General features: G+C 37.1%; 1 protein-coding gene across 1 annotated transcript in view; it reads left to right on the top strand.

Annotated features, from left to right (window-relative positions):
- The window catches only part of ZFYVE16 (zinc finger FYVE-type containing 16), a 100,698-nt gene that overhangs the window by 20,474 nt on the left and 55,608 nt on the right, over positions 1 to 24,616 (top strand). Inside the window, exons 3-6 of the mRNA XM_070232735.1 lie at positions 2,457 to 2,538; positions 4,305 to 4,356; positions 7,654 to 7,788; positions 21,176 to 21,290. The gene's annotated coding sequence lies outside the window, so the exon portion shown is untranslated. The remainder of the gene's footprint in view (positions 1 to 2,456; positions 2,539 to 4,304; positions 4,357 to 7,653; positions 7,789 to 21,175; positions 21,291 to 24,616) is intronic.

The following is a 24,616-nucleotide window of genomic DNA, read 5'->3' as shown; positions in this document are numbered from 1 at the left end:
ATATGCAAGTAGTACATGAATAAAACATCTCCATTTTTAAATATTAAAATATTTAAGTGTAAGGATATGTATCAATTTAATTTTTTAAGACATTTTTTAGAGCAGTGTTAGGTTCATGGCAAAATTGAGAGGGAGGTACAGAGGTTTTTCATACTCCCAGCCCCAACACATGCATCGCCACCCCTATTATGAACATCCCCCACCAGAGTGGCACATTTGTTACAGTCGATGAACCTACATTGACACATCATAATCATCCAAAGTCCATAGTTACTTTAAGGTTCACTCTGGGTGCTGTACACTCTGTGGGTTTGGACAAATGTATAATGACATGTGTCCATCATTATAGTATCATACAGAGCACTTTGGCTGCCCTAAAAATTCTCTGTGCTCTGCCTATTCAACCTCCCCCTCCCCCAAATCCTGACAATCAGTGATCATTTTATTGTCTTCATAGTGTTGCCTTTCTAGAATGTCATATTGCTGGATTCACACGGTTTGTAGCATTTTCAGATTGACTTCTGTCACTTAGTAATATGCATTTAAGATTCCTCACGTTTTTTTCATGGCTTGATAGCTCATTTCTTTTTGGTGCTGAGTAGTATTCCATTGTCTGATGCACCACAGTTTATTTATCTGTTCGCCTACTGAAGGACATCTTGGTTGCTTCCAAGTTTTGGCAGTTATGACTAAAGCTGCTATAAACGTCTGTGTGCAGGTTTTTTTGTGGACATAAGTTTTCAACTCCTTTGGGTAAATATCAAAGAACAGGATTACTGGATCATCCTGTAAGAGTATGTTTAGTTTTGTAAGACACGGCCAAATTGTCTTCCAAAGTGGCTGTGCCGCCAAAGGAGAGTGCATGAACTTAACCACTGTGCCACCCAGCTGGCCCCAATAGGCATTCTTCCACATATCTTTTGTGTGTGTGTGTGTGAGGAAGATTGGCTCTGAGCTAACACCTGTGCCCACCCCCCTCTATTTTGTATGTGGGTCACCACCACAGCATGGCTTGATGAGTGGTGTAGATCTGAGCCCAGGATCCGAACCTATGAACCCTGGCCACCAAAGTGGAGAGCACCAAACAACCACTATGCCACTGGGCCGGCCCCTGATGTATCTTTAATATATGTTTCTTCAGGATAAATAAATAGAAGTGGAATTTCTGGGTTATAAAGTATGAAAATTATTTTGTTAAAATCGACATTTTTAGAGCTTAAATAAAAATCTATTGTATTGTTTCAATATTGGGCTTCAAACGCTCTGGTGAAAATTCTTTGTTCATATACTTCTGTGCTTATTTTATGTTATTTCCTTAAATTTCTTAAAGGAGAATACCCATCTAAAGGATATAAAAATTTACAGTGAGCATGTCTTTTTATTCATAGGAAATAAAAGCTGAATAAACAATTGTTTAGTTTTCCTAAAAAATATTATCACATGTAGCCAAAGGTTGATACCCTTGCTACATATAAAGCTAATACAAGCGGACAGGACTGGCGATGTAATTGGCAGAGCCCAGTGCAAAATAATAATATGCAGCCTTTTGTTCAAAATTATTAAGAATTTCAAGATGGGACAGCATGGCATTACACCCAGTGTGAGGCTTTTCTGAGTGTGGGGCCCAGTGGGACGGCACAGGTTGCACGCCCATGAAGCCTGCCCTGCAAATTGATAGGAAAAACACTAAGGCTCTAGGATAAAGTGGACAAGGAATGTGAAAAGACAATTTTCAAAAGAGGATGTACAAAGCACTGGTAAGTAAATGAAAAGTTCAAACTTACCACCCCAGAAACACAAATTAAGATCACATGCCGTTTTCCTATCAAATTGAAATATGTATATTTTAAGTGATAACACCTAACATTTAATTGGATGGTAAAATGGGTATCCCATGTGCTCCTCGTGGGGTTCTAAGTGGAAATAATCCTTTTGGGAAATGATTTGATGCTGCATCTTAAGAGGTCTCAAAAATTTGATGGATACAATACACGTTCATTTGCTACCATTATGCGCAAACTGTATTTATTTACTTTCAAACACCTTTTATTATTCATATCATCTGTTGATAGGTTTTTCTACTTGTGAACATTGTTTGAGTGTCTTGAGATGGGAAAGACTGTATCATCACTTTTCCCCATTAGAATTAATGAAAATACCTTTTCATTTAATGGCATGATCTTCAGAAATAAATTAAAGTCGTTAATTGAGAGCTAAGTATTTTTTATTTGTGTATTTTGTAAAAATGAACAACAATCCATTTGTATTCTGCCCAATCATAGGCAATACGTTTTAGATATCTTTCTACAGCACTATATATAACTCTATGAGTAAAGATTTTCAACTAGATTTTTGTGTGTAATCTTGTTTAACGCAACTGAACTTGAAATATTATTTCTTCTAAAATCTCCTTTTCAGTGTTAATTAATATCCTGTTGTGCATACCTTTCTTCCAGGCGCTTTTTAATTTAATATGACCCCTGGCTTCTGGGCTTATCTCGTACATCTAGTGACCTGTGACTGAAAGGATATGCAAAGGTTGGTTGTGGCTGACTTGCTTTTAATCCCTTGCAGAATTCTCCTCAAAGAACGTGATTTTTCCTATTTATGGACGGAAAGTTATAGTGTGCTGCCTCTTTTTCTGATAGCTGTATTTTTGATGTTTTACTTCAAATCATAAGGCTTCGTGCCCAAATCAACCTGCAGGTCCCTCTCTGTAGATAAGGAAAAGAGGCTACAATGCGTACTGAAAGCGACGTGCTTCCTCTTTCACTGTTCTGACTCTGCAGTGCCTTTCTATTCTTAGGACAAGTAAAACAGGCAGGTCTTAGTGTACTAAAACCAGATCATAAAGCCGTGGTGCTTCATGGCCCAGGAGTTCAGTTTCATTTCCCTGCCCCTTCTGCCTCCCCAGCTCTTAAGAACAGTCTCTACTTCTGAATCACTTACATCACCACCAGTGCAAATACGTAAAGAATAATCTTCAGCTTTCAATTTTCCGTGCCACTGGGGAAATCATTTGCCTAGTCTGTAGATGTCAAAAAAAGATATTGTAGGAGTGAAGAGTGAGTATGCCATGTTTTATTTTCAAGGTTCAATTCTGCAAGATTTATTGCTGTCATTTAAATTTTAGTCTAATATTAAATTATAGACATTGACAAATGTCTTTATTGACACTTCGAGAGATGTTTTACCTCTAAGTGACAGAATAATGTGTATTAGCGAGTACATACTTTTTTGCTCTAAATCATTTCTGTCTGGTAATTAAATTTTTTTCCTTAGCTAATCACATATATTGGATTAGCTTATCAATAGTTATTTTCCGTGAGGCTATATTTTTTTCCCTATAGTAGATAAATGTCTTGCAGTGGGAAATAGAATTTGAACAGAATGGATTTAAAAGCAGAAGAGTCTTGAACCCCAAATATGACAGATTTGGATCTTTTATTTGTAGATCTATGAAAAATATATGCATATACATATATGTATTCAACTGTACCTGTACACATTTATACTACATGATCCAACTGCAAGCTTTATTACATTCTTATTTTTCTCCATCTTATCAACTCATATTTTCCTGTTAGTATTCATTTTCACGCACTTTTTTTTCCCAGTGAAAACCTCTTCCTATAGAATAAACTTCCCCTTTTTGCTATCCTAAACACGTCTCTACACTTCAGCTAAGAGAAGCACTTTCCACACACTTTTGGCCATGAGACTGTTGACTTTTTCACCAAACAAAATCTTATAATGAGCAGTTTTATAGTGTGAATTTACTTTATAAGGGCAAATTATAGCATTTATTTTTAGCAAATCAATCAGCAAGAACAAGGAGACTGTTTTAATCAGCCCAAATATGAAATCCAGGTTTGAAGATGGTCTTAGCATATGATTTATAGCTGTATTTGCTTTGGTTAGAAAGTGTGGAGAGCAGTCTGATTCACCCACATTCTAACAAGGATCTAATAGCTTGACTTTCTGGATACTCTTAAACAAATGGCAGAGGAAGCTTTATTCTGAAGTCTGCACAAAAATGAATTATCTGGTAGCATATGTGTCAATTTGTTGATGATCTCCAGATATTCCTACACAACACATTTGAGAGTTCAGATTTATTTTTAAATTGTGGTAAAATACTTATAACATGAAACTTACTATCTTAACCATTTTTAAGTGTGCAATTCAGAAACGTTAAGTACGTTCGCAATGTTGTGCAATCAATCTTCAGAATTCTTTTCATCTTGCAAAAGTGAAACTCCATATGCATTCAACAATGACTCTCCATTTGTGTCTCCCACCAGTTCCTGTCAACCACCCTTCTACTTTCTGTCTCCATCAATTTGGCTACTCCAGGTACCTCATAGAAGTGGAATCATACAGTATTTGTCATGTTGTGACTGGCTTATTTCACTTAGCTTAACATAATCAAGTTTCATCCATATTGTAACAGTCGTTAGACTTTCCTTCCTTTTTAAGACTGAATAATATTCCATTATATGTATATACCATATTTTGTTTATCCATTCATCCCTTGATGGACACTTGAGTTCCTTCCACCTTTTGGCTATGGTGAACGATTGCACTATGAACATGGATGCACAAGAATCTCTTACTCTGTTTTCAACTCTTTTGAGTGCACACCCAGAGGTGGAATTACTGGATCCTATGGTGAATCTATTTTTAATTTTTTGAGGAACTGCCATACTGTTTTATATAGTGGCTATATCATTTCAGATGGTTTTTTAAAATCATAGTCATAGTTCTAATGTGAAATTCTAATCAAATGTTTGCAAGCCCCTAAAGAGCCTCTTAGGAATCGACTGAACTCAGTTTGAAAACCAGAGGCCTAGAGTTCTCAGACCACTGGGCAAAGAACCCATGTTTGTTGCTCAGGTCTCTTGGGCTTCATAGGCAAGGTCTGTCTCCTCTCTGATTGTGGTGTGTTTTTTAGTAGAAAATTGATGTCTTACATTTACATAGCACCTTGAATTGAAAGGCCTCAAGTTAATAAATGATAGTAACAACCACTGTTTTGATGGCCCAGGACCCAGTCTGATTGTTGAATATAATACTTGTCACAAGTATGCACCGTATAATTACTTAGGTGTTTCTATTTTAAGCTGCACGTTTAGGTGATGAGCTTCTGATTGCTGCTCTATTTTCTCTTTTTATTTTTACATATTTTTTTAAGCCACTGAGGCTAGACAACTTGAGAAGTTTCAGGATTCATACTAATTTTTGTTCAAAAGAATGTTTCTTAGAACATAGCTAAATTTTTTAAAATATGGTTCTTTGCATATGCTTTTTGAGCTTGGACTAGTACATATTAATAATCGTTAAACTGACTTAAAATGTCAATAAAGAGAATAGACACAAAATATTCACAGGCTTTATTTCTGGTACTACTAATTTTTTTCTTAAAGAAAGTAAATAAGTATTCATGATGGTATAGAAGTATATCCAAATACCCTAATTTTTTTTATTTTCAGTATTCCCTTTTTTCTAAGAATACTTAAAAATATTAAAAATTATACTTCGTGTTCTAACAATGGAAGTGAAAATATTCTTATTCAATCAGAATGTATCAGACTATTAGCAAAAAAGGGAATTTTCTATTTACAAAATATGCAGTGAATACACTCTATTGGCAAGTCTGTAGGAAAATAGGCTTTCTCATATATTATTGACAGAAGCACAAATCAGTGTGACTCTTACAGAAGGAAAAATTACCAATGCATTTTACCCTTTGACCCAGTAATTCAATTTCTGAGAATTCATACTACAAATATATATATATACATGTAAGAAATAAAGTATATATAAAGTTTTGCATTGTGGAATTTTTTTAAGAGGAAAATATCGGAAACAATTCAAATATCCAATAATAGGGAACTGATTAAACAAACTATGGATTCTAAATTCATAGAATAGAATACTATTCAACTGTAAAAAAGGATGAAGAAGCTCTTTGTATATTGAGATAGAAAGATCTTCAAAATAAATTAGAAAGTGCAAAAAGCATGACGTAGTGTGTACATAGTATGTTACCTTTAGTGTAAGAAATGAAAGTGTGATTGCTTATGTTTGTATATATAAGCACCAGAAGAATGCAGGAGACTCCTAAAAGTGGTTATTTGTATGTGATGGTGTGGAAATCTTGGGAGATGAGGATGCGGGAGTGAGACTTCTCATGGCATATCATTTTTACTGTTTTGTTTTTGAATCATGTGCATGTATTTATATGCAAAAAAATCTTTAAAAATAGCATACTATGAATGTATTATCCTTAAAGAAACTTGAAATTAAAGAGCGCTAAATTCTGAAAGTCCAAGGAAGCAGGAAGAATATATATATATATAGAATGACTTAAAAATAATAATATTTTAAAACATTGGCTTTACATGCAGTGTCACAATGAAACAAATCTTTTAGATGTTGAGAATATGTACCAATAGAGACAGTGCTAGAATTTGCAGTAATGCAAAATAATAGAGGACTAAAATGCATCATTTAGATTTGTATACAATGTAAAGCTAAATGGCGGAAGAAGTGATGTTTGAGAAACACATGGACCAATGCAGCATTTATTCTAGGGCCAATTATTCCCCACTACTGAGGCAAGTCCCTTCTAAGCACTCTTTCCAGTTTCCAGTAAATTACAAGGTTTTCCAGTCTGGCCGGTAGGAATAGGTACTATTCTTGGCCCCGGGTCAGCACAGTCTTCCATCCTGTCTAATCCTAACTACCTGCCAGTCACTGGTAAACTGCATCACGTACCTGCTCTTATCTGTACTTGGCTGAATCTTTGAGGGGGCCCCTCTGCCGGTCTCTGGGGTTGTCTTTCTGTGCAGCTCTCTCCTCTCTGGTACTCTGACCTACAAACTCTGGCGGCCTTGCGCTCCCTGGACTCCTGCCTCTGTCTCCTCAACTTGGGGAGTCCACCAGGCTCTACCTGGGTGCTCTCTCTCTACTCTGCGGCCTTGAAACTATCTCAAGGTAGTAAGCTGGGAAAGCCTAGGGCTCACATTGTCATTTCCCATCTCTCAGGCATCACTGGCTTTCAACACGTGATGTCCAATGTCTTGAAAACTGTTTTGCATATATTTTTCCTTGGTTTTTTAGCTGTTACAGCGGGGAGAGTAAATCTGACCCCTGGTACTCATCTCAGTGGCCTTGTGCATTAATCCTCTCTCCCTTTCTCTACTTTCGGACTCTCCGTAACACGGAGGAGGGAAGGACTGTTTTTTGCTATCTAAAAGATAACAATTTCCCTTAAGAATTAAATGCTTGGTTTGAGGAACCCCTGTAAAATTTCTTAGTTGTTAGTTTTCGCCATCCTGAAATTCTCTAACTTGCCTTTGAATATTCACACTTTTACTTTTAAAATTCTCTGAATTGTCTTTAAAGAAACAATAACAAGACTAGGGGTAGTTTGGATATTTTCACCCGGCAAGACAAAATAATATATTATCCAGCATCTCACATTATTTTATTGGATATAACTTTTAAGATGGAATTCTGGGGGAGCCAGATCTTGTAGATGATGGATGTCATAAATATCGCCTAGAAGAAATTATTCTTCTTTGTTGGAGCGACTAGGGTAGCTAATACCAGTTGGAAGTTCTTAACTAATTCTGTCTAATCTTTCAGTTCTTGGTTTTGAATCAAGAGCATCTGGAGTCCCTGGCAATGTTTGATTTAAGAGTAAAGAAGAAGAAAAAGATTACTGCTCAGGACACATATACTGTCTGTAAGATTGCCTTTGCAGAGGTAACAGATCTTGAAGTAAGTATCTGAAAGTTAAATACAAGAAAAATTTTTTATTTCCTTTTTCTTCCTCTTCTGACTCTTCTGCTAAATTGCTGAAGTGTAGAAAACCTTAGAAATTTGGGACCGAGAGCATAGATGAGTACTTGCCACTTCGCTAGCGCCATGTCAGTTATGCGTGAAGTTCTCAAGCGTTACAGAATGGGCGGATTCTCTAAGTACTCTCACGTACGTTTCATTATTTCACGTGACCTCTGTGAACGACATATAGCTATAACTATTATCCCATTACACAAATGTGGAAACAGGCCTCGAGAAGTTAAAACCCTTTCCCAAGGTGACATGGATTAGTTATTGGTAGAGCCAGGTCTTAAGCCCACGTCTGCTGACTGCTGACTAAATGCTAGGTCTTTCTTTAGAGGATGCATTGTTAACTCCTGCCTGGAATGCTAAATGCCTTAGCACTAGGGTGTTTTTGAAAAGAAAATAAATCTCAGCAAAAAGAGCCCTAGGGTAAATAAAACAGGATTCTCTTAGAGGCAGCACTCAATCATGAGAGGTTGTGAAAAACTCTTCCCTAGAAAAGTCTAAAAATAAGACCTAAAATAAGCCCATCTGTTTTGTAATGAATATATTTTACAGCCACTGAAAGTCTAGAAAATAATTTTATACTAAGTTCCACATGAAAACATTTGCAACTCTAAAAGCATGGCCTGAAATGGTGAACAGAATGTCCCCATTAAATGGTAGGAATCTGACTTTTTTTGGAAAGTAGAAATTTATTTTTGGTTGTTAAAATGAGTATCAAATGAAGGATTCTTTATCTTTATCACATTTTTAGTGAGTTAATCAGATCTAAACTCCATGTACCATGCTTCACATTGGGATCAACAGTGATATAGAATTAACTCCTGATCATCTCGGCTAATAGAAGGGATCAGGGGCACAGGCATTTTTAAAACAGTAGATCATCCAAGAAATCTTTTCTTTTTGTCTTAAAAATGTATGATAAGCTTGTGGATTGTGAGGATTTTTTTCAGGAGAGTGGAATTGTAGGGCACTTGTGTTTTACTCCTCTATATATTATGATTCATTTGTCATCTCTTAAAATATAGCAGCCAATTACTGGAAGGAATTGGCAACAGTGAATGCCAGGCAGCAGTGGGAAATCAGTATGGAATGTTAATTTGTCACAGAAAAATCCACAAAGTACAAATGTACGTGTGGATATACCCAAGTGTTATCTGTGAAATTAGGCCAAATTCTTTCAGAGGATTTGTAACGACCCAAGGCGAATGCCAAGCCGCAAGGATTTGACAGAAAAAAAGGAAAGCTAGCTCATATTTCACTCTCTATTTCAAGTGAAATTTACTCATTCCTCATTTGTTGTTAATTCCCGCTTGAAATCCTGGCTCCAATACTTCTTTGGTTCACACTTTCCTTTCTAGTTTCTTTGGACACGGTGCTTGAAAAATAATGTACAAACTTGTGTGTGCCTGCCCTCGTGTTTGTGAGCAAATAAGGTACCAGGATGCTTTTCGGATTTAAATCTTGCATTGCTTAAGATCTGCCTCAATTATGGCTCTTGTTCATTTGCTAAAAGTGCCAGCTTCTCTTAGGAATTAGCTTTCTCCATTCAAAACACAGGTAATCATGTAAAACTACTCTTTTAGTTCTGCCTCTCCAATTTTTGTAGAATAAAATGGCAGTACCTGTTCTGGGTTAACTTCATTGTGGAGCTCAATGGATATTGAAACATACGATTGATTTTATATAACAGAATTAACTCATTAACTAGATTTTGTTTCCATGGTTCAAGTGTACAAATGGTAGTTGGAAAGACAGTTGACGCCACATACGATTGTTGACCTGACCACGACACAATCAGTTCCCTATGCTTGTACTTAACATTTCCTAAATTCGTATATCTTTCATGTGGCTCTAAAATCACTATGTAAGTATATAATAAGACCTATTTGTGCTTATTAAAACCACAAGGATGAGCAAACACTGGTTAACATGAAGGTAGGCATGGAATGTGTTAGAAAAGTAGAGTGGGGTGGTAGAAAGCACGTGTATCAGACAGCTGTAGGGGTGAAGCCAGACTCACCACCTATGAGCTACATAATCGTGGTCAAGCTTCTTCACCTTTCTGCGCCTCAGTTTTCTCCTCTGATCAATAAGGAGCAGCACTACGTTGCAGGTTATTGTGAAGATTAAAGAAAATATTTGTGAAGTGTCTAGGTCAGTGTCACTTGACAGGGATTCATCAAAACAGAAGCTGCTCTTCCTGGTCTTGAGAAATAAACATTTAGACGATGATTATAAAAATATTTCACTTTTATAGAAGGTGGGTAATTTTATTTTAAACTTTCAGAGTAGATGTGAAAGCAAACTAATATTAGCAAAGCATTGGGAGGAAAGACTGGTTATAAGGATAAAACTAGAACAGGTATTAGCAGCATGTGGTAGGAATTTGAAAAGTGGCGGTATCCATCAGGGTCCAGGCAGGAAAACAGAACCGAAGTCTCTTCATGGAGGAAATTTAATGGAGGGAACTGTCACAAAAGTGATGGGAGAGCTGAGAGGGCAATCAACCAGAGGTCAGTGAGGCAGCATAGAGTTTGCTAATGGCGGGAAACTGCTATTGTTCTAAAGCCAGAGGGACAAAGGGAGGAGGTGGTGGAACCACGGCTTTGGAGGCCTGGAGAGAGGTGGAACCATGGCGGAGATGGAGCCCTTCCTGAGATCTCACACAGAGCAGAGAAAGAAAGGAGGAGAAATACCCTGGTTTTCCCGCTTCTCACTCTCCAATCTCCAGTCAGTATCTCTGCAGGGGTCTATCCTAACTAGAAACCAGTTGTCAAGGGCCTGGGAAATGCAGTTTGCAGGAATCGGGGCCCTGCAATACAGAGCAGAACGGGAGGGGGCAGGAAATGGATCTGAGGACAAATAGACAAATGGCAAGCACATTGACATTCACAGTTTTTTTCTAAGGAACTCTTTGCATGGTCTGGGACAGAATTGCAAGGCAGATAATTTATTGCTTTTGCTTTTTCCCTTTTCTCGCTGTCAGTGCCCTTCCTCCCTGGATGTGGTGTAGGGCAGGTCTAAGGTAATGAGATTCAAGACTGTGATTAGACCGGAAGGAGGCTCACAGGTACTGGAAGTCGGAGTACCTGTGGTCAGGTCTGGAGCAGAAAGCTATGGCAGGGAAAAACAAAGGCAAGTAGCGGTTTATCAGTCCAACAGATAAAATAGATTCTTTCTTGGCAACAGATCGAAAATCAATGTTAGTGGAACAATCTGCAGTAGATTAGAGATTGTGGTGGCTTGCACCAGATGGTGAGAAGCGGCTATCTTTTGAGGGTGGAGCCAAGAGGACTTACTGATTGATAAATGTAAGGGTGAGGGGAAAAAAAAAAGAGGAGTGAAGGATGATGCCCAAGTTTATTCTGAGCAACCAGAAAGATAAAGTCACCATTTATCAAGATGAGTAAACTGTCAGAAGAGGTCTGGGGAGGATAGCAAGAGTTTAATTTTTGATATGCTGAATTTTAGAACTTTTTGTTTTCAAAAGGCACTTTTGAAACTGCCATTTTTGTTTATTTTTTCTGTAATGCAGAAGGCCCAGTACTGAAGCCAGAGAAATTATTAAGTGCAAGTCTACACATCTAATGGTGAAACCCCATCTTTCTTCCCTCCATTGATCTGAGAACGCTGGCAGCCAAGATTTACCCATTCTGTCCCCTCAACCCTTCCCCCAACCCCAAGAGATTGGTATGTTACCCTTTGGGGAAAATGACGACCTCAAGAGAAAATTCCCAAAGATATCAATTATTAGGGATTTCCCACAGGAATATCTGAGTCCACAATCACTCCAAAGCAATTCCTCACAAATCCCCAAGCTCTGACCATGCACGCGTCCATCACATTGTTAATTCCACACACTATGCATGAATGGACAGTCAACGATCGTAGGCTTATCCTAGGCACAGTGTTAGGCCCTGGGAGAGACAGAAGGCCCGGACACCACATTTGCTCATCAGCCTCAGAATTTAGGCAAGAATTGTTCTGGGTTTGTCTCTGTCACCTGGTAAACATTCTTTCAAAAACACTTGTGTTACACTTATGTACATAGCAGCATTGTTCACAATAGCTAAAACTTGGAAGCAACCCAGTGTCTGTTGATGGATGAATGGATAAGCAAAATGCAGTACATACATACAATGGAATATTGTTCAGCCTTAAAAAGGAAGAACATTCTGACACATGCTACAACATTGATGAATCTTGAGGACATTATTCTAAGCGAAATAAGCCAGTCACATAAAAAAGGAACACTGTATGATTCCACTTAAATGAGGTACTTAGAATAGTCAAAATCATAAAGACAGAAATTATAACAGTGATTGCCAGGGCCTAGGGGAAGGAGGGACTGGGGAGTTAGTGTTTAATGGGCATGCAGTTTCAGTTCTACAAGATGAAGAGTTATGTGGCTGGATGGTGGTGATGGTTGCACAATAATGTGAACATAATTAACACCACTGAACCGTACGCTTAAAAATGGTTAAGATGGTAAAAGAAAAATTATTCAAAAAAATAAAACACGTAGAACTTCTGCAAAAGAGTGGAGTAGTGGCGGATGTTCTCCAAATTGCCTTTGAGCAACAATTGATCAAGAAAAACAACCAGGTACTAAAATTGGCATAAATGGACAAAATGTGTAGAAAGAAAATCAGAACAGGTAAATTAGAGACACCTTAAAAGAAATGTTAAAATATTGTTCTAGTAACAACGATCCAATATAATTTTTATATTTTTATCATTAAACGTAGGTGTATTTATTTCAGTCATGCTCAGTTTAAACAATGCTATGAATATAATGTTTCACTTACAACTGTGATCCATTTAAACATGTAGCTTCTATGATAGAACAACAAAGGAGGTCACTGGGGGCCACAGCTGCCAATGACCTATTGTAATAATGAAATCATCTTTTCAAATTAACAGCAGAATCACTGCTTTATACTCTACTGTCTCCTGTAAACAATATGAGGTTTAGTGAAAAGAAAGTAACAGAAGATGTGGATGACCTAAAAAGAACTCCCCAGAAAGAAATAATATGGATAATTTTCATGAAACCCGCAGTTGAATTTATCTAATTTATTTAGTCAGTACTGAACGTATGTGATTCTGGAGGGAACATTAAAGGGTGAGAGAAAATTATCTTGGCTTAAAAAAATTTTTAAACTATTTTCATTAAAAATGAAATAGTTCTGTGGATGGGAGAAAGGGGAGTATATAGGAACTCTTTGTGCTTTCACTCAATTTTTCTGTAAACCTAAAATTGCTTTAAAGCATAAAGTCTAATTAATTTTAAAACATTTTAATGAAATAGCCCTTTAAAAAATGCTCTCGGCTTTATAAGCCTACTACAATTTTAGGGCAATTTGCATTGCAAATTTAGCAATTGTTTGCATTGCATTTCCTAAGGAAAATATACAACAGTGTGGGAGAATAAAATGACAATTGAAGAGGGCTTGCAATTGAAACAAAGCAGGTCATGTTCTTCAGAAATTGTGTTTTTGCTAAGTCTTCAATATACAAAACCAATTCTAATTTACTTTATTCAATATAATTCATGATGTGTAAATTAGTAATGCAAATCAAATCATAATTTACATCTACTCATTGATCATTTTCAAGAAAGATTAAATTGAAATTTAGAATATATTTAAATGTTTGTTATTGCAGTATTCAAATTCTGAGAAGATATTCTAAATATCTTATTAAATTTCTTGAACCTTTAACCCTAATTCCAATTTTCTTATGTATTTGCAAAGACTCTCTGAAATGACACGTTTCCTTTAACATAAAAAAATACATAACACAGAAGAAAAGAAAATCTTTTCTGAAAAGATTTTATGTGGCTTAGCCTAAAGGAGATCTGTCTATCTGTCTATCTATAATCTATCTATCTATATATCATCCCTATGTTTATATACAGTAAAATAGAGAATCAATCATGAAAGACGGTAAATTTGATTTGCCTTTTAACTTCCTAATGGCCAGGACCAAACCAAGACAGATTCCATAACTTTCAGGGAGGAAGAAGCACACCTATTGCTCAAGGCCCACATCATTCTTTCACGCTTTAATTTCCAATAGCAATTTCTGGCAAGAGACCCAAAGAAGCCATTGGGCTATAAAATGACCTCAGTCAGGAGTAAAATGACCTTGTCTTGCTTAGTAACAAAAACAAGACCAAATTTTATATGACTTTTTCTTTTTTTTTTTAAAGATTTTATTTTTTCCTTTTTCTCCCCAAAACCCCCCAGTACATAGTTGTATATTCTTCCTTGTGGCTCCTTCTAGTTATGGCATGTGGGACACTGCCTCTGCGTGGTTTGATGAGCAGTGCCATGTCCGCACCCAGGATTCGAACCAACGAAACACTGGGCCACCTGCAGCGGAGCGCGCGAACTTAACCACTTGGCCACGGGGCCAGCCCATGACTTTTTCTTATAATAACTTTGATAAAAGCTAGGAGTATAACATTAAAATTCAGTTTAGTATTGGCGATTTTGCAAGGGGCTAATTAATGCAGTTCAAGTATGCCTTCTCAGAATCTAATTTAATCCAAGGAAAAAACATTACTGTAGATGACTCCTCAGGAACTACTTCTTTCAATTAAACTTTTTATATAAGTTAAACAGCAAAAAATTCAAAAATGAACGCTGAGGAGGATTCAGGAATGCTAGCATTCTGTGTAGCCGATGCTTTGAAAAGCAGATGGGTACTGATGGGGAGTGGGCCCGGAAGAATAGAAGACCCTCACGTCTGCATGTAAGTAGATTTTGTGAATAGGTGTCAGGAGGCAAAGCCAGGGGTTTCCCTTAAGGAGCAGATGTGGATTTCCTCTAACACTTGTACAGCTACCCACTTACTATCTTAGTGTTCCACACCAGAATACCCACAACAATCATTTTGGTCTGGAAAAAACTTCAAAACAAATGTAGCCAAATTTCAATAACATCCCATGGAGAATAAAACTACAACAGGTATAGCTGAAAATATCTCAGGTTTATTAAGGTGTCTGCGGTATATTGAATTCTTTTTAAAGCTTTTGAGAGACTTCCATGTACATTGGTTATTTAATCTTTACAACGATCCTGTGAAGTAGGCGTTGTCCTTATTTTATAAAGAACTAAACTAATGCACAGAAAGGATCATTATATCACCTTATACTTGTCCCTAGAAGGGTTTAAAGTTGCTATTTGTGACCATATAGTTATGTATATGTTGCAAAAACGTACATATATTTATATATATGATACACATATTTGTTCTCAACCATATTTTAAAATTCTCAATAAAAGAGACATTGTCTTAATTTCTCTTCTTAAATCCTGAATAATATGCAGAGAATGTGTCTGAGAAACAGCAAATACCTAATTATTTATATCGGTTGACAGTTTAAGGAAAGAAAGACTAAACCTTATGATGACAAGCTATAATAACATTTTTTCTCTTAATATGGCTATCTGATCTGTGGTCTCCTGACAAGCTCACATGTTATTTAAAATTTCTTTGCATTCGGATGGTTAATGAAGAACCAGCTTTGGCTGTTAGTCAAGTTAGTCACTTGCTTGCTCAAGCACTGAAAGAAAAAGAAGATACCGCAAAACAGAATAAAGAGCAAATTGTAGATATAGTTTTGAGAATCCTCAGCACATGGTGATAATTGAAGCCTGCAGCAAATGAATTCATCTATGTTTAGTGGTGGAAAAGAGAAGGACTTAGAACTGAACTCTTAGGAGAGCCGTCATTTTGTGTTCTGATAGAGGACATGCTCACAAAGGAGATTTACAAGGAGCTTCTGGAAGAGTGTTGTGTCATGGAATGCAACAGAAGAGAGGGTTTCAAGAAGGAGGAAGTGGCAGCTGTGTCAGATGCTGAGAAGCCAAGGAAGATGACTGAAAAACGCCTGATTAATTTAGTGTCATGGGGGTCACTCTAGGCCTTAGCAAGAACAGAGGAGTAATTAGGGAGAATCCATTCTGAAAAAGGTTGCAGATAAATGAAGGAAGTGAGGAAGTGAGTCAGTGAGAGCAGACACTCCTCCTAAAAATGTGATTGAGGAGGGGAAGAAAGAGTGAGCGGTGGAGGGAGGGCTTTTGTATTTGACTTTGCAGGTGAAGATTACACACTGACAACGTAATCATTAAACAGTGTGTTCCAAGGTGACTGAAAAGTCAACCTTTATTCGGGAGTTGCAGTAATCATGCAGAGCCTGCTCAGATCCATGCTATTTGATGAAATATTACCATATTCTTGCAACAAGGGACTTCCCAATGGCACCATGGTTCAAATAGGGTATGGCAGAAGCTGCTACTTCCTCTCAACATCCCTTCTCCCATTAGAATATTCAGCTGGGCATAGGGCTTTCCCAAATAAAGACAATTCCACAATCTTCCTGGCAGTTGTATTTGGCCAGGAGAATAAGTTCTGACCAACGGGTATAAGCAAAAGTATCCTGTAGCAGCTTCAGAGACCCTTCTTTAAGGAACAGCTTACGTGAACCCTTTGACACTCTATGCCTCTTTCCTCCTTCCTTCTGGTTGAAATATGGACATGATTGCTGGACTTGAAGTAGCCATCTTGGACCATGAGATGACCTTGAGAAGAGAGGGCACAGATGATATAGCAAAAAACTAGAAGGATCCAAAATCTGTGTTGACTTCACAGAACAAAGTTCCATGGCAGCCTTAGACCACTTGTATCTGGATGTTAATGCAAAAGAAACAAGCATCTAGTTTAAGCTTCTGATATTTTGGGGACTACTAACACCCTTAGCCAAATCTAAATCTGACAACCATATAGAAGGACAGCAAGAAAAGCCCAGATTGTAATAGAAATGATGAGCCATCACTGAAATGAAAACAGATTAAAAGTCATGGAAGAAAATTCTATTTAGGAAAAATAATAGCATTAATTTAAGACCAGGGATCCTGTCCAGGAGTCCTTGATGTTAGGAAGGAAATGGGCAGGGAAGTGATCATAATAGGGAGAAAATGCCACATGAGGAAATGTGGTCCCATTGTCCAGTCTCCTTGTATATCTCTGTTCAACCAGAGCAGAAACTCTTGCAAAGCCCTACTTCAAGAGGAAAAATGAGGCCGATGATGATTTCCTTTTCCTATTTAGTGCATACTTTCATACTTTCTTTTAACCTGTTTAACTGCACATATATATATTTATCCTGCCTCACTGTATACATGTATATATCTCACAGTCCACATGATTCTATTGTTTTTTAAAATATTAAGGCCAATTGTAAAGGATGCAGAAAAGATTCTTCTGGTAATCCCTATTTCTCTCTTTTTTTTAAAATTGAGTTCATGATAGTTTACATCAATGTGAGATTTCAGTTGTACATTATTTCTTGACTATCACCACATAAGTGCTCCCCTTCACACCCTGTGCCCACCCCCCACCCCCCTTCCCCTGGTAACCACTGAACTGTTTTCTTTGTCCATGTGTTTGTTCATATTTCACATATGAGTGAAATCATCTGGTGTTTGTCTTTCTCAGTCTGGCTCATTTCACTTAGCATAATTCCCTCCAGGTCCTTCCATGTTGTTGCAAATGGGATGATTTTTGCCTTTTTTATGGCTGAGTAGTATTCATTGCATGTATATACCACATCTTCTTTATCCAATCATCAGACGATGGGCACTTGGATTGTTTCCATGTCTTGGCTATTGTGAATAGTGCTGCAATGAACATAGGGGTGTATATGTTCCTTTGGATTGTTGATTTCAAGTTGTTTGGGTAGATACCCAGTAGTGGGATAGCTGGGTAGTATGGTATTTCTATTTCTAGTTTTTTGAGGAATCTCCATACTGTTTTCCATAGTGGCTGTACCAGTTTGCATTCTTACCAGCAGTGTACGAGGGTTCCCTTTTCTCTACACTCTCTCCCACATTTGTTATTTTTAGTCTTAGTGATTGTAGCCATTTTAACAGGTGTAAGGTGGTATCTTAGTGTAGTTTTGATTTGCATCTCCCTAATGATTAGTGAGGTTGGACATCTTCTCATGTTTGTTGGCCATCTGTATATGTTTTTTGGAAAAATGTCTGTTCATATCCTCTGCCCATTTTTTCATCAGGCTGCTTGTTTTTTATTGTTCAGATGTGTGACTTCCTTATATATTGTGGAGATTAACCTCTTGTCAGATATATGATTTGCAAATATTTTCTCCCAGTTGGTGGGTTGTCTCTTTGTTTTGATCCTAGTTTCTTTTGCCTTGCAGAAGCTCTGTAGTCTGATGAACTCCCACTTGTTTATTTTTTCTTTTATTTCCCTTGTCTGAGAAGACATGGTATTTGAAAAGATCCTTTTAAGTTCGATGTCAAAGAGTGTATGACCTATATTATCTTCCAGGAGTTTTATGGTTTCAGGACTTATCTTTGAGTCTGATCCATTTTGAGTTTATTTTTGCGTATGGTGCCTATTTCTCTTTCTTGATTTGAAGGAGTAAGCCAAAGAAATTTTATATGAGAAAATACACTATTGAGCTGACTATCAAATCTGTCACAAAAAATGCTAATTAAAACATCATCATCTTTCATAATAGAGAACTTGAGGTTTTCCATTCTATTTATATGCTTTTTATTCATAGATCATTATTACAAAACTACATATAATGGGTATGAGTTTTATTCTACAATGCCAGGATATAAGAAATAACACATTCCCTTATTTCCTAAATCAAAGATAACCTGTTCTGAGATTGGAGAAAAATTCAACCAATCATTTTTGGGACCCCATTCTCTTTCTTGGTGGGTCCTGCAACAATCCTGGCCCTCTGTAATGTCAAAATCAGGAGGTTGAGCTCTTCTTTGTTCTCCATGGTTGCCATTTCTGCCATTGCTCTGTTGGCTGCAGGATGCTGCTATAGAGTCCAGGAGCCTGCCTCTTGGGCACTGAAGATCAGGCAGGCTCCAAGATGCATCTCACAGGGGATCTTCCCACTGACTTCAGACTGTGCCTCTTATTGCCCCATCCCAGAGAGGGTCACTGCATGCCTTCCGGGCTTGGGCTCTGCCACTCAGTGGTGGGTTTCTCGTCTTCTCCTCAGCTGAAGAGAGCTAAAACTCTTCCTCTCAATATTTTGAAACACGATTTCATTCTTTGAATACACATAAGGAAAGGAGATGGTAACTCCAGTTCATTTTTTTCTCCTAATTATGCACAATGTTAAACTTACACTACTCAGGATGTTAACCTTTGTTTTTGAGCTTGTTCTCACAAAATATCATTATTCAAGCAGCTAACGAGTAGAATAATTAATTTCACTTCGCTGATTTGAATTTCAGTTCTCTTTCTGGCTCCGGTTTAAATGCTAACTTGCAGTGGCATTAGACCACTAACGGTCCTTCTCTCTGTATATTACCTGATATTGTGAATTCCATCTTAATACATTTGAGCCCTGATGAGTTTCCTTATGCCCACATCAAACACAAAATTAGTATAATTTGATATGCCTATATCTTTGAAATTTTTGTAGATGAATTCAGTTGTGATCATCCTTAGAGATACAAAAGCAACTAATAGTTTTGAAAAATTTTTTTACTGACCTGTTTTATGACTTAATAGAAAAATTAGAAATCTAACATTAGAATTTTAAGTAAATCCTAATTGGATTTAAATTTACTTATGATTCCTTTGACTATTTTAATAATATTTTTAGTATTATGATTATGGCAATGGATATGACATGCATTTATTATAGTATTAAACATTTGGATTGACAATAGTGAAAATGCTTAAATTTGTTTACAAAAATACCAAAAAGAATCCAGAGAACTGGTTTAGCCTCATACATGCATATATACATACATACATACATAAATTTTAATTTATATATATTAACCCCACCACCACCACCATTGGTCTCATTTAGAAAATACAAGGGAACCAATTCATTCTACTGAAAACTGTCAGTAAAATAAAAAGTCAAATATTTAACTTCCCTTTCCCATATGAACTATATTTCAGGAAAACTAAACAGTTGTTGAGGGATTTTTTTCTCTATAGAAGAATTCCAGCCAATAAATAAAAAAGAAATAATAGATTAGAATGTCACCATTTTGCAAACCCTAAATCAAAGAATGGATCCAAGCAGTGATTAGCAACGGTTGCTAACATCACTGAAAGAGAACCAATGAGATATGCGTTTCCTGGTGGAAGTACACAATACCGATTATGAAGTAACCTTGCTAAAAAACTGAATCTGTATCAAACCCAGTCTCTAGATCTAGTTAAAAGTTTATAGAAAACAGGGTCAAGAGAAACATGTTAAAAGATGCTATGGGGAGGGAGGTGCAGAAAAATCCAGATACTGAAAATTCTACAGGCCAAAAGACATGGCTTTTTAAAAAAATAAATTTCAAGGAATGAAAAAGAAAGAGGGAATATTATTAGACAGCATCCAGTCTCAATATGTTGACTTATTTGGATTTTGATGCACACAAACTATTTCAAAATTATAACACTTATGAACAATTGGAAATACAAACACCAGTGCCGAAATATTTAGTATTATTGAAGAATTATTGTTACAGTTTTCACGTGTGATAATGGTATTGTTATTATGTTTTGTAAAGAGCTGTTTCTTTTAGAAATGTATATTGAAATATTTATAGAAATGAAATGAGGCATGGGATTTGCTTCAGAACAATACGGGTGGGTAAGGGTATAGATGAAGCAAGGTTGTCCATACTGAAGCTGAGTGATGCTATTGGATGCAAGGGAGTTCATTGCATAATTATTTCTACTTTGCAAAGTGCTTACCTTTTAAATAGACACGTAGAAAAATTTAGAGATGAAAAAGATATAATAAATGAGATTTGCCTCAAAATAATCCACTTATGGGAGGAGAGGTAGAGTGGGTGAGTTTATAGATAAAATAGGATCTTCACTACAAGTTATTGATGTTGAAGCTGAGAGACAGGTACATGGTTTATTGCACTATTCTCTCTACTCTTATATGTGATTGACATTTTCCATAAAACAAAATTAAAAGTAAAAAATATTCACTGTCACTCTGAGAAGTTGTAGAGGTAAATACGCGTTTACAGTGAAATGTTTTTACGTGGCAAATCATAATAATCATGAGTATAGAGTAAGTTCAGTTGTGAAGGAAAAACACATTAGGAAACAATATTGCCACAGATAGCTTCACTGAAGCACTGACTCAGTTTACCATGCAGAATAGCCACCCCTAAACCACAGAGGCATAACACAAGTTTATCTGCCATGACAGGCTATGATGTTGCAGCAACAAATCACCCCAAAAATCTCAGTGGCATATAACAAGGTTTATTTCTTGTTCTAGAAGTTCTCTGTTCATTGGAATCCCTCAAGGACTCAAACTGATGGAGCAGCCGCAATATCAAGTCTTGCCTATTGCTATGCCAGAAGGAAAGAGGGCTCTGGAGGGTCTCACGTTGGTGAGTAAAGAATCCAGTCTAGAAATGACACGTCACTTCTCACAATTCATTTGCCTGAATCAGTCACATGGCCCTATTCAACCAGAAAGGGGCCAGGAAGTACATTGCCATATATGCCTAGAAGAGAAGAGAATTGGAAATATTTGGCAAAGAATTCTAATGACTTCCTTGCTAAGAGAACCTGTGTCATGATGATGAAGCTATATCATACTTGAGCCCTGGGAACTTGAGCCTTGTACCTTGTTGCCACCTCTAAGACAGTATCCAAACACAAGTATTCATCCATCCTTTTGGGTTATTTCCCTCTTATGACTCATAGTCATGCAATATATTGCATGCAAGGACTGCATAAAGAATGTAAGGTAATTGGTTGACTCAGTTATGAATTCAGCAATAGTTTTTAAAGGAAAGTGTTCCATTTGTCCTTTCGGATTATTAAAGTAATATGTTCTCATTGTAAAAAACTTGGAAAATATAGAAAACTAGAGAGAAGGGGGAGAAATCACTAATAATTTCATCTTCCAAAGACAACCACAGTTAATATTTTAGTGGGTTTTCTTCCAAACCTTTTTAAGCATTTAAAAAGAACTAGCTCTCACGGTCACCCAAACTATAACCATTTCTTTCTTTTCTGTCTTTTTTTTTTGAGGAAGATTAGCCCTGAGCTAACATCTGCTGCCAATCCTCTTTTTGCTGAGGAAGACTGGCCCTGAGCTAACATCTGTGCCCATCTTCCTCTACTTTTTATATGTGGGACGCCTGCCACAGCATGGCTTGGACAAGTGGTGCCATGTCTGCACCTGGGATCCAAACCGGTGAACCCCAGGCTGCCAAAGCGGAACAGGCGAACTTAACCACTGCGCCACCAGGCTGGCCACTAACCATTTCTTCATTAGTAACATTGCTCCAAACAGCTGATCTAGCTGACCAGCAGATACTTTTTAAAAAAATGTTTTAGCCCTTTTCCTTGTAACATGAGTTTTTAACCTGGTTACATAGCATTTATTTTTTTTTTTTTTTTTTTTTTTATTTATTTATTTTTTTTTAAAGATTTTATTTTTTCCTTTTTCTCCCCAAAGCCCCCCGGTACATAGTTGTGTATTCTTCGTTGTGGGTTCTTCTAGTTGTGGCATGTGGGACGCTGCCTCAGCGTGGTCTGATGAGCAGTGCCATGTCCGCGCCCAGGATTCGAACTAACAAAACACTGGGCCGCCTGCAGCGGAGCGCGCGAACTTAACCACTTGGCCACGGGGCCAGCCCCGGTTACATAGCATTTAAATACTAATGGTTAACTAGCAGTTCCAGGTCATATTCCGTGTTTTGGAGCCATGAATCCCTGGTTCTAAAATTGCTTGTTATCATAAGACCGACTGTACAACAATGAATAATTGTAATAGTTATTTTCATTTGCTTCTGGTATTTTCTCCGCAGAGATTATTTATGAAAAGGGAATAGCTTTGGAAGTTTATATTAATTTGGAATTTAAGCCTCTTAAAATCATCCAGATTCTTTTTACCTTTCAAAATAATAAACTGCTGGTGATCCAAGCAACGACTAGTTAGTCGAAGGAATAAATTGGCCAAATATGCTATAATTGGGATGATTTCCTCATGTCCAGGAACCATTTAGTTATAAATCGGGATCTTTAGAGGTTAAAGATGATACACGGAATTTTTTGGCAATTATTACTCAAACTTTGCCAAGGACTCTTCTTCATTAATATTTTATTTGACACTGCATTTGATGTGCAGATTTCTTCCTCATTTCAATCAACAAAGGAAATCACAGAAAATTTAATTGACCAAGAATCTACACAAAGCTCTTGTAATCTTATTAAATTGCAGCAATTTGTCAACTACTTATGTTGGTAAATAAAATAATGGCACAGTGAATTGTGAACTTCAGGGCAAAAATTATGAATTATCCATTTTTATAATCCTTAGAACTCCTGGTATATTGCACTGCACAGAAGACACGCCCATAAACAAATAAATATGATACAAAGCATAGTTGGACTGACATGTGAAAGGCATTTGAATTTTGGGTACCTTGTTTATTTACCTTATTGCTATTCCACACAAATCTTTGTGTTCTGAAATATCTTGTTATAATTTCCAGAAGGGAAATTATTGAATTAGGCCATATGAATGTTTCTTGATATGATTTGACAAATAACTTTCCAAAATCTTTGTCCTAATTCATATCCCCAACTGGATATGAGTGCTCATTTCACTCTACCCTCACCAATGGAGTTTATTCACATTTTAAACAAACTGGCTAATTAGACCCATGGGAAATAATATCTATTTCACTACTGAGTTTGAACATGAGTGAGATATATAGTAGGCATTTAAATTTCCCATTTTGTGAATTGACCATTCATGTATATGCTTTTCCGTATCTATTTAAGGTCTTAAAGTTGTCTATTTCTACTCTTTGTCCTCCCAATATACCATAAAAATACTTCTATCCCAAGTATACTCTTGTTTACATGTCTCCACTATTAGACTGTGGTTCCATAAAGGCACAAGGCATTTTTTTTTTTTACCTGAGAACGCCTAACACATAGTAGAGAACATGCATACAGCACTTTGTAGAATTATTCTTACTTAGGATTACACGAGATAACGTAAGCAAAGCATCTAATGTTTGTCACGTAGATGTTCAATAAATTATTTTAAGCAAACAGGAAGTTTCACTTTTCCCCTAAAACCACACACTTCCATTTCAGAGTTCTAAAAAATCAAGATTAGACAAAGAAAACCAAGACTAAAAATCTTTGAAAGAGCACAAACTAGTTTTAAATCGCGGATTTAGGATTTGAATACTGCTTCTCAAATCTTTCACCACAAATCACGTGACTAAACTACTCCTGAGAGATTATAACTCTTGAAAGTTTCCAAAGACCAGCATGAATTTTGAGCTGGTAAAACCTTCGGCAACCGATGGATTCTTCCCCCTAGTCTGTCATGATACGCTGATCCCACTCTCATGTCTCTTCTTCCCTCCTTTAACTTTATAGGAAACTTGTGGTAAAAATAGCAAAGTTCAACAAGTACAAACAGCCATCACATGAGGGACATTTTATTTCTCCCTCAGATCAGCTGGCTCTTGTTTGCAGACAGAGGCGGCAGCTGTCCCCGCGGCCAGTTTAGAAAAGCAGAACTGAAGCACGGGAGGGAAGGGGCCCGCGGCTAGGAATGGCCAGGCAGCTGGAGGCCTTGAAGCTCGGGGACGGGTTGGGAGCCTTCTGGTTGCTGCCGGGGGAGAGAGACGGGTTGCATAACCAGTCGAAAGTAAAAGGTTTTCGGGGAGGGCAGCAGGCG

Source organism: Equus caballus, chromosome 14 (assembly GCF_041296265.1).
Source record: "Equus caballus isolate H_3958 breed thoroughbred chromosome 14, TB-T2T, whole genome shotgun sequence".
In the NCBI taxonomy this organism is placed as follows: domain Eukaryota; kingdom Metazoa; phylum Chordata; class Mammalia; order Perissodactyla; family Equidae; genus Equus; species Equus caballus.
This window is presented reverse-complemented; position numbering and strand designations above follow the sequence as displayed.